The sequence below is a fragment of the Podarcis pityusensis genome, assembly GCF_964106645.2.
Source record: "Podarcis pityusensis genome assembly, chromosome: 2".
Taxonomy (NCBI): Eukaryota; Metazoa; Chordata; class Lepidosauria; order Squamata; family Lacertidae; genus Podarcis; species Podarcis pityusensis.
In genome coordinates, this window is record NC_138029.1 from 1,711,359 (window position 1) to 1,722,425 (window position 11,067).

The window sequence follows — 11,067 nt, forward strand, 5'->3', positions numbered from 1 at the left end:
AAAATATAAATTATTAAAAAAAACTTAGGAACCAGCACTTAAATGCAGCATCAAAATTCAAACACATAAAATTAGGTGCTGCTAATGTTAATTAATAGATTGACTAACTCAAGCTTTAATTGAAGTTACTGACTGTCCATTTTAGTCAGTGCAGCTGAAAAAAGGCCTCTGGTTTTTGAGACTCTCTCAATTCTGTTTTCGAAAGGCAGGCTGGCTTTAATAAATGGTGACTTTTCTTAAATCCAGGGGTACCATCTATGCGGGACCTTGGGTGTCAAGCCCCCCCCCCCCAATTTTCAGTGAAGAGCCCCCCCCTCCAGTTCTGCAGTGGCGCACTTATGTCTTGGGACGTCAGCACACCCTGTGTGATGGGACGATGAGCTGCTTGTGTGTAAAATCCTAGTCCCTCAGAGTTTGGTCAAGTTTGCAAACCTCTGTCTGTAACGGAGCCCCTTAAACATGGCTCCGTCAGTCGCTGGCAGATTCCGACAGTGGTTGCTTTCGGAATCGCTTCCAACATAAAAGCTCCTTAACGGAAACACGTCTTCTGGACTCTCTGCGTGACAGTTTCCGGCGAGGAGTGGGTGTCCCTACAGGAGGTCCTGAAACCTCCCCACTGTTTTCGCTGGAAGTGTCTCTGAGCCATCCCTCCAGCTCCCTTTCCCTCAGCTCAGCTCCTCTCCCCCTACTGGTTCCCTCTTCAGCTGCTGAGTCTCTCCCAACCTGTGTGAGCCCTTTCACTTCCCTTCCTTCCGATGGCAGTTCCCTGACATCCACCTCCCCTCCAGGGCCCCCTTCATCCCCTCTCGCCCCCTCCTCTACGGGCGGTGAGGAGGCAAACCCCGGAATGAACTTCCTTCATCTTCCGATGTCCCGAACACTTCTCTCCACCTGTTGCGGTTCCTGGTCTCGAAGTACTCCTCCTCCTCAGAGTCCATCTCCCCTTCCCCTTCCGATTCCGAGAATCCTTCCAACTCCTCCTCCTCATCGGTGGTCCCAAAGTATTCCCTCCGGAACCTCTCCACAGGCTGAGGTTTCCTTGGGAACCTTTGATGGAACGTTTCTATCAATACCTCGTCATTGATATCTTCTGCCATTACCCAAGTGTTTTCTGACTCCGGTTCTCCTTCCCACGCTACCAAATACTCCACCTGATCCCCCTTCCATCTGGCGTCGAGGATTTCTGCCACATGGCTGCTGCATTCCCTTTCTTCTATGACCGGTCCCCGAGTGGCCATCCCTTCTCGTCCCCCCTCATACGGTGACAGTAACGACCTGTGAAATACTGGGTGCAGTTTCATGTGGTTGGGTAACCGGAGCCTGAAAGCCACTGGGTTGACCTGTTGAATGACCTCAAAGGGACCCAATCTCCTGGGTCTTAATTTCTTACAACCTCCTTTGAACGGCAACCCTTGGGTTGACAGCCACACCCTATATCCCACCCTTATGGTTTCACCTTCCCTTCGGTTCTTGTCTGCCTGCCTCTTGTATTCTTCCTTCGCCCTTTCTAAGTTGAGTCGGAGCTGACGATGGATTGCTTCCATTTCTTCTACAAAATGCTCGGCTGCCGGGACACCCCATCTCTCCCCTTCTCCCCCTGGGAAAGCCCTGGGATGACACCCATAATTAGCCAAGAAGGGGCTCAACCCTGTGGACACATTCTCGGCATTGTTGTAGGCAAATTCCGCCAGCGCCAACTTTTCTACCCAGTCATTCTCTCTGTCATTGACATAACACCTCAGGTATTGCTGGAGGACCCCGTTTGCTCTTTCCGCCTGCCCGTTGGTTTCAGGGTGCCGGGCAGTCGAAAAGTTGACCTCCACCTGCAGTAAGCTCATGAGCTTCCTCCAGAACCTGGAAGTAAATTGTTTTCCTCGGTCTGAGACCACCCTCAATGGCACCCCGTGCAACCTAAAAATGTGTTCTACAAATAACTTCGCTGTCTCTTCCGCCGTGACTGCATGCGAGCAGGCTACAAAGTGGCACATCTTTGTTAGTAGGTCTACCACCACCATGATGGCTGTTTTCCCCTTGGACTTCGGCAGATCAGTCATAAAATCTATCGACACTGCCTCCCAAGGTCGTTCTGGGGTTGGTAAGGGTTCTAATAGCCCCGCCGGTGCCCGCCTCTCCCCTTTGGCTCGCTGGCATTGCTCACACCCTCTTACATACTCCCGTACATCTTCCCTCACCTTAGGCCACCAAAATTCCCTGGTGACCAACCACATGGTTTTGTGTTGTCCAAAATGCCCCGCCGTGGGGCTGTCGTGCAACTGCTTGAGTACCCTCCCCCTTAAGTCTCCTTCAGGGATATACAGTGCCCCTTTGTAATACAAAGCTCCATTTCTTTCCTCGAAACCCCCTGGTTCCTCTCCCTCACCCCTAAGACCTCTGAGCTTATTCTGGGCGTATTCATCATTCTCTGTTTCCTCTACCAGTTCTCTTTGTCCCACCAATGCCGCCCCACACACCCAGCGGTCCTCTGGAATGACATGTCTCTCTTCGGGTGCTCCCTCCCCCTCCAAATATTCAGGTTTGCGTGAGAGAGCGTCCGCCCTAATGTTCTCTGGGCCTGGCACGTAACAAATCTCAAAGTTAAATTTGGAGAACTCCTGGGCCCATCTCACTTGCCGTTGGTTGAGCACTCGTGCCGTCCTCCAATACTCTAGGTTCTTGTGGTCAGTGCACACTTGCACCTTATGTTGTGCGCCAATTAGCATGTGCCTCCATCTCCGGAACGCCTCATGAATGGCTAGTAGTTCTCGGTCATACACCGTGTAGTTCCTCTCGGATTTGTTCAGCTTTCGCGAAAAAAAGGCACACGGTCTCCACTCTGACTCCTCCTTCCCTGGCTGCAGAAGCACCGCCCCAATAGCTCTGTCTGATGCGTCAGTTTCCACTCTCATCGGTTTTTGTAAATCCACATGCAGGAGTTGTTGTTCCGAGGCGAAGGCCCTTTTTAGTTCCTCAAATGCTCGCTCCGCCTCCTCAGTCCAAACGAACTTCTTCTTACTGCTGAGACAGTCCGTAATGGGCGCCGTCAGGTGGGCAAAGTTTCGGATGAACTTACGATAGAAGTTCCCAAATCCTAGGAACCTCTGCACATCCTTCCTTGTTTTGGGTGTTTTCCATTCCAGCACCGCCTGGACCTTGCCGGGATCCATGGCCAATCCCTTGTCTGACAGGCGATACCCCAGGAATTCCACCTCCTTGGTATGAAACTGACACTTCTCCAGTTTCACCCACAGCTGGTTGGCTTGCAGCCTGCTCAACACTTCTCTGACGTCTCTCACATGCTGCTCCTCATTCTCAGAATACACCAACACGTCGTCTAAGAAGGCCACACAATTCTTGTAAAGCAAAGGCCCCAGGACGTGGTTCATAAACGATTGAAAGCACGCGGAGCCTCCTTGTAGGCCGAAGGGCATAACTAAATATTCAAATGCCCCCAAAGGGGTGAACATGGTGGTTTTCCATTCATCCCCCTTCCTTATTCGTATCAGGTTGTACGCCCCCCTTAGGTCCAGTTTAGTAAAAATCTTTCCCTTCCTGACCCTTGTCAAAATGTCGTCAATCCTGGGCATAGGGAAAGCCACTGGTTCTGACACTGCATTTAAGGCCCTGAAGTCACACACAAGCCTCGGCTTGTTCGTGTTTTTTTTATCCACAAAAAACACTGGGCTGCCCCCCACCGCCCTGGACTCTCTGATGAACCCTCTCTTCAGGTTCTTGTCAATGAACTCTCTTAGCTCCTGCATCTCTCTGTCTGACATGGCGTACAGCTTGCCTACAGGGAGCTGTGCCCCAGGGAGTAAATTGATTTGACAGTCAAAGGGTCTATGCGGGGGTAGTTGGTCAGCTTCCCTTTCGCTGAAGACGTCGCGGAGATCTGCGTATTGTCGTGGTACCTTCACGTTCTCCGTTACTTCAGTCCCTGCTAGGGTGGCTTGGGCCCCTGCCAAACCCTTTCCCTCTTTGCAGTGTTCTAAGCAATGTGCTGAACCAAAAGAAACCACTCTCTGATGCCAGCCCACCAGCGGATCATGTAACGCTAGCCAGCTCATCCCCAATATAATGGGAGCTCCTCCCAAGGTGGCCACATTAAACGCTATCAGTTCGGTGTGCCTTGCCACCTTCATTATCATTGGGACGGTCTGCAAGCTGACTTCTCCTCCCAACAGCTCCCTGCCATCGATCGTGGTCACCTGCAGGGGGTTGCTTAAAGGGATCGTCTGTATCTGGTGTTCAGCTGCAAACTCTTTGCTCATGAAATTGCAGGAGCTGCCTGAGTCCAACAGCGCCTTTATCTTTAGAGGGTGTCCGTTTGGCAGCTCTAGCGCCACTTCTATCACTAGGGCGGGTTTAGGAGGTTCTGGCGTGGGCACTTTCACTGCTCTTTGGCCTGGCTGCTGTGCCCCGACGGTGGCAGCCAGGCGTTGGCTTTTACTTGCTTCGGTATTTCTTCCTCTCTTCCCTCCACAGCTCCTACCATCCCTTGCCATTCCTTCCTCTGGGGGCAGACTCTGGCAAAGTGACCTGGCTGTTGGCAGAGATAGCATTTCCGGGCGCCTTTTCCCTCCTTCTTTCCCCCCTCACTGGGCTTTGAAACTGCGCGCGCGCGCGCTGTTCCGATTTCCATCGGCTCTGCCGGCGGGAAAGTTGGCTCTGGAATGTCTGGAATGCGGAACTCCTTCCAACGTTCCCCCTTCCCTTCCCGCCTCTCCAATGCTCTCGCCTCCTGGCGCGCTCCTATGGTCAGCGCTGATTTGGTCAGCTGGTCCATAGACTCCGCCCTGGGCGCCCGGGAAAGTTCGTCTTTCACAGCCGAAGAAAGCCCTTCTTCAAAGAGCATTTGAATGGGTTCCGCCGATAGATCCCACCCCAATTTATGGATCAACATGGTGAACTCAGTCCAGTACTCACGGACAGATCGGCTCCCCTGTTTGCAAGCCATTAACTGTCTGCGGACCACTCCCTGTTCAATATCGCTGGAAAACATCAGATCCATGGCGCGAAAGAACTTCATCGTGTCCTTTAGGACGTCACTATTCGCTGCCATCAGGGGTCTAACCCAGTCTCTCGCCCCCTTTTCAAGATGCCCAATCACGAAAGCCACTCGTGATTCCTCGTCAGGGAATTCATCAAACTGCAGATTGAGGGCATATTGCATCTCTGTCCGAAAGCCATGATAGTCTTTGGGCTCCCCCCCAAACTTCTGCACCAATCCTGGTACCTTTCTGACGAGCTGGGTGTCTTTCCCCTTTTTGTCTGCATCCTGAGCCCTCCTCTCCTCAAGCCTCGCCGTCTGCAGCGCTAGCTGGACCTCCAACACCCGGTACCTTTCTTCCAGGCTTGGACCCGCTCCAGCTCCTGCTTCTCCGGTTCCGGCTGGGTTGCTCATGATGCCTTCTCCTGCACAAGCTGCTCACGAAGACTGTCGGAATGCTGTGATGGGACGATGAGCTGCTTGTGTGTAAAATCCTAGTCCCTCAGAGTTTGGTCAAGTTTGCAAACCTCTGTCTGTAACGGAGCCCCTTAAACATGGCTCCGTCAGTCGCTGGCAGATTCCGACAGTGGTTGCTTTCGGAATCGCTTCCAACATAAAAGCTCCTTAACGGAAACACGTCTTCTGGACTCTCTGCGTGACAGTTTCCGGCGAGGAGTGGGTGTCCCTACAGGAGGTCCTGAAACCTCCCCACTGTTTTCGCTGGAAGTGTCTCTGAGCCATCCCTCCAGCTCCCTTTCCCTCAGCTCAGCTCCTCTCCCCCTACTGGTTCCCTCTTCAGCTGCTGAGTCTCTCCCAACCTGTGTGAGCCCTTTCACTTCCCTTCCTTCCGATGGCAGTTCCCTGACACCCTGCAATGTGCAGGGCAAGGCAGCACACCTGCTTAAATCATATATCACAATTTACACTTCAGTATTTCAATATAATTATTATTATTATTATGATTATTATTATTATTATTATTTATTATTTATACTCTGTCCATCTGGCTGGGTTTCCGCAGCCACTCTGGGCAGCTCCCAACAGAATATTAAAAATACGCTAAAACATCAAACATTAAAAACTTCCCTAAGCACACGTGCAATTAGAGGCTGAGATGGGAGTAATCAGCCTCCCAAACTCCTCCAGGATCGGAGGAAATAGGCTTCATATAGATGTTAAAAAGCATGAGGGAGAGGGGTCTGAACACTCATCCCCCAACACCACTTTCTGGACACAGCACAGGAGGAAGGAGCGGAACCACTGTATAGCAGTGCCCCCAGCTCCCAGCCCCCCTAATGCTCCAGAAGGATGTTATGGTAGATGGTATAAAAGGCCGCTGAGAGATCCAGCAGAACTAGGAAACAGATTTTGTCCCTAGCCCGTCCGAGATTATCAACCAGCACAACCAAGGTAGTTTCAGTCCTATGATGAGGCCTGAATCCCGACTGGAAGGGATTCAAATGGTCCGCATCCTCCAGACGTGCTTGGAGTTGTTCAGTAACCACCCGCTCAATCACCTTGCCCAAGAATGGAAGATTTGAGACTGGGCAATAGTTGGCCATATTGGCTGAGTCCAAAGATGGTTTTTTAAGAAGCAGTTTAATAACAGCCCCTTTCAGTGGGTCTGAGCAACTTTATCTGCAAAAAAACTTAGCAAAATCATTGCAGGAGTTCTTGGGGTCCTTACCAGGCCCCTTGGCAAAGGTGGTTCTGTTGGATTGCGAACCACCCGAAAGAGTCTTCTGCTGCTGTTTTCTGCAGACGCAATAGAGGCAGTGAAGAAGGTCCTCTTCTCCTTTGCTATCGCCACTTGGTAGGCTCGACGTTGAGCTCTAACCTGTGTCCAGTCCGATTCAGAATGAGTTTTCTGCCACTGGTGCTCTAGCAATCTCAGCAATTCTTTCATCGCTGTCAGCTCTGGGGAAAACCACAAGGCTGTCTGGGCTCCATGCAATCAGAGAGGGTGCTTCGGAGCCAGACAGTCGATAGCCCTGGTTAACTCTGCATTCCAGTGGGCCACCATGGAATCAGCTGAAAGGCCATCTCATGGGATAAAACATTTCCTACCACTCTCTGGAAACCATTTGTATCCATTAAGTGGCAGGGATGGGCCATCCGAATCGGTCCCACCTCCCTTCAGAGGGGAAGAGTTGCGCAGAAGTCCAGTGGCACCAGGAAGTGATCCGACCGTGGCACTTCTTTTGTTTCACTTTTACTTGGTGTCACCCACATCCATAGATGTGAACACCAGGTCTAAGGCATGTCCGCGACTGAGTTGGGCCAAATTTATTCAGGGACAGCCCCATGGAGGCCATGCTTTCCACGAAGTCCCGAGCGGCCCTTTGTAAGGTTGTGATGGCATGGATGTTAAAATTCCCCAGGACAACCAAACTAGATGTCTCCAGGAGAACATCCGCCATGACCTGAAGCAGCTCAGGCAGGGAATCCTTTGTGCAGCATGGAGGTCGGTACACCAAAAGGAATCCTGTACTGCCCCTAATGTCCAACTTCCTTTTTTTTTTTTAAAGATATTTATTAAGAGTTTACAAGTTACAGAAAAAGCAAGAGAACAATAAAAAATTAAACAAAACAATACCTCAAAGAAAAAATAAAACAATACTGTCAGGGGTTCAGGAGCAGAGGCAAGGGCAAGGGAGGAAACAGAGAGCGAGGGGGAGGAGGCAGAAGAAAAGATGAGTGATGACGACGACCCGAGATCTCCGAGTCTTTCCAGTGAATCAGAAGATTCACAGAAAGGAGCACCAGTGGCCAGGGCAAGGGGGGAGCCTAGGGGGACACCCCAGGAAGATAGAGCCAGAGGGGACTCAGAGGGGAGCAGTTGGAAATCGGGACCAGCGTCACCGCCAGAGAGCAGGGAAGAGGAAGGGCGCCAGGGATCAAGCGCTGGCAGCTCACAACAGGGGGGAGGGCACGAGTCAGGAGTGGCCACACCTCCATCGGGGAGCGAAGAAACGGTCAGACGGAAGGTGGAAGGTTGGGCGCGCGCGACAAGTTCAAATGCACAGGAAGGTGGCGCAGTAGGCAGCCCGGAAAGGGAGCCAGGTCCTAAAGCCCGCCGAAAGGAGGGAGAAGAGTCAGGGGGGTCAGCGTCAGAGGAATCCCGGAAGGAAGAGACCCCGGGGGGCAGAGGGACCCAGAGAAGAACAGTCAGGCGGAAAAGGTGGAGCAAGGCTAGGATATTAAGTTGGTGTACAAGGGGCGGAGACTCAGATGGAGCTTCGCCGATCTAACCATTAGACGTAGGGTTGCACGCAGCAGCTTGAGAATGGAAACTGTAACTCAATAAAGACTTTTATTTAATGATCGCTGGCTAGCGTGATCCTCTGTGAGCTAGGATCTGGAAGCAACTCTGACAGTAAGCTCCATCCCTTAAATTGTGGGCATCTACAGCCTCGCGGAGAGGAGAGAAAGCGGGTGCCTACTAGCGAGCTCACAAACGGCAGACAACATGACGGCCGAACAGCAGATAGTGGAACTCAGAGAAGCAGTGTCGCGCCTGAATGCCGAGGCTCTTGCATCCAGGAAGAGAGAGGAGGACGCAGCTGCCGCCTACAGGGATCTCCAGGTCAGGTTGGAAGTGCTTACGAAGCAAGGGCAACTGACACCCAAACCGGAGGGGATTGGGTTGGGGAGACGAACAGGCGGTTTGGTCTCTCACTTCGATGGGAATTTGCAACAGTACCCCAACTTTAGAGCAGATGTAATGTGTGCACTACAACTGCTGAACAAAGACTTTAGAGATGAGCAAGAGAAGGTGGGATTCATCATGTCCCATTTGCATGGAGATGCTAAAGCATGGCTGCGCAATTTGTGGAGAGATAAGGATCCGGCGCTCCAAAATGCGGATGCCTTTATTAAAGCGATGGATGGGTGCTTTTTGTCAAGCATTGACGTGGATCTTGCTCGGCAGCAGATACATGGACTGAAGCAAGGGAGGGCCAGCGTAAGGCAGTACCATGCCCGCTTTTTCGCTTTGGTCAGTGCTCTGGAATGGGACAGAGATTCGGCTCCTGTAAGAGACCTGTTTTGGGAGGGATTGCACGGCTCGGTTAAAGATGAAATTGCGAGGGGGGAGAGACCCCGGACCACGCAGGAGATCGTTCAGAGGGCGCTGGCGGTGGGGGTGCGGCTGGAAGGACGTCCGTGGAGCAGTGGCGAAGGGCGTGGAGGGCGCGAACCAGCCAGGGGCTCCTCCTTCCTTCCCAGAGAAGCAGCGCGTGCGCAATCCACGCCTCCGCCAGGAGGAGGAGCGGAACCTATGGAGGTTGGAGGTGCAAGGGCTCAGTCAGCAGCCAGAGCCCTAGCACAGGCAGCAGTGAAAGCGAAGCCTCCTAGAGGGAACAGGAAGTGTTACATCTGCGATGATCCACAGCATATGGCGAAAGAGTGTCCCCAGAGGCTCCACAAGCACACTGCAGCCTCAGCAATGGTAACTGCAGCAACGCAGCAAGGAGAACCACAGCAGGGAAACGACGGAGTCTGGTTGGAGGAAGAGGCACTGGGGCCCAGCCAGACGTGTCAGTGAAGCAGTCCCCAGAGATTTTACAGCCCATGGACCCCCTCCCGCCCAAACCGGTAGTGAGGCTCACCGCGTCGCTCCAGCTGCCCAATGGAATCACCATGGACGTGCCAATCACCATTGACTCCGGAAGCAATGCGGACTTTATAGGGCAGGACTTTGTCGACCGGCACGCCATACAGTTGCTGCCTGCCACGCTGCCCCTGCAGGTTGTCACGGTGGATGGCAGGGAGCTGCTAGGGGGGCAAGTGGTGAAGCAGACGCCACCAATGGTGATGCGACTTGGGAATCACAGGGAAATCATCAGCTTCAATGTCACTCAACTATCGGACACGCCCATTGTATTGGGCATGAGTTGGCTGGACAAGCACAGCCCGACGCTGGCTTGGTACCAGAGGCAGCTGACCTTCGGCTCTTCCTTTTGCGCTGAACACTGCATCGTGCCCAGGCAGGAAGGAGGGGAAGAGGAGTCACAGCTGCAGCTAGGCACGCTGCAAGCGGTTCCCCACAAGTACGCAGAATTTTTGGAGGTTTTCTGCGAGAAGGAGGCAGACAGGCTACCCCCCCACAGACCATATGACTGCAAAATTGACCTGCTGCCGGGGGCGGCGCTGCCCAAAGGGAAGCTGTATTCCATGTCTGAGGACGAACTGCAGGAACTCAAAGAGTTCATAGATCATAATTTGGAGCGCGGTTTCATCCGAGAGTCCAAGGCAGCGGGGGGCAGTCCGGTATTCTTTGTTAAGAAGCGGGACACCCCCCAAAAAAGACTTGTAGTGGACTTTCGCATCTTGAACAGTGTGACCAAGCCATCGGACTTCCCCATGCCCCGAATCGACGACCTCCTCGCAAAGGTACGGAAGGGCAGAGTGTTCACCAAGTTGGACCTGCGAGGGGCATACAACCTCATTCGCATGCGGGAAGGAGATGAGTGGAAGACAGCCATGTTCACGCCCCTGGGCACCTACGAATATAGAGTTATGCCTTTTGGATTGCAAAATGGCTCCCACGTTTTTCAAGCTTTCATGCATCACGTGTTGGCGGGGCTCCTCTACAAGACGTGCGTCTGTTTCTTGGATGACATCCTGATCTTTTCGGAATCGCAGCAGGAGCATGACAGACACGTCAAGGAAGTGCTGAGCAGGCTACAGCAACATAGCGTTTACGCCAAGCTGGAGAAGTGCCAATTCGACGTGACGGAGGTGGATTTCCTGGGCTACAAGTTGTCTGATAAAGGGCTCGCCATGGACAGCGCCAAGGTCCGAGCAGTGTTGGATTGGAAAAGCCCACACAACCGGAAGGAGGTCCAACGGTTTGTCGGCTTCGCGAACTTCTATCGCAAGTTTATCAAAGGCTTTGCGATGCAGACAGCGGCCATCACGGACACGCTCAGCTCCAAGAAAAAGAAGTTCATCTGGACAGAGCAGGCGGAGCAGTCCTTTCAGGCACTCAAGCGTCTCTTCGCGTCGGAAGAGCAGCTGCTTCATGTCAACCCCAGCAGGCCGATGAGGGTGGAGACAGACGCTTCGGACAGAGCCGT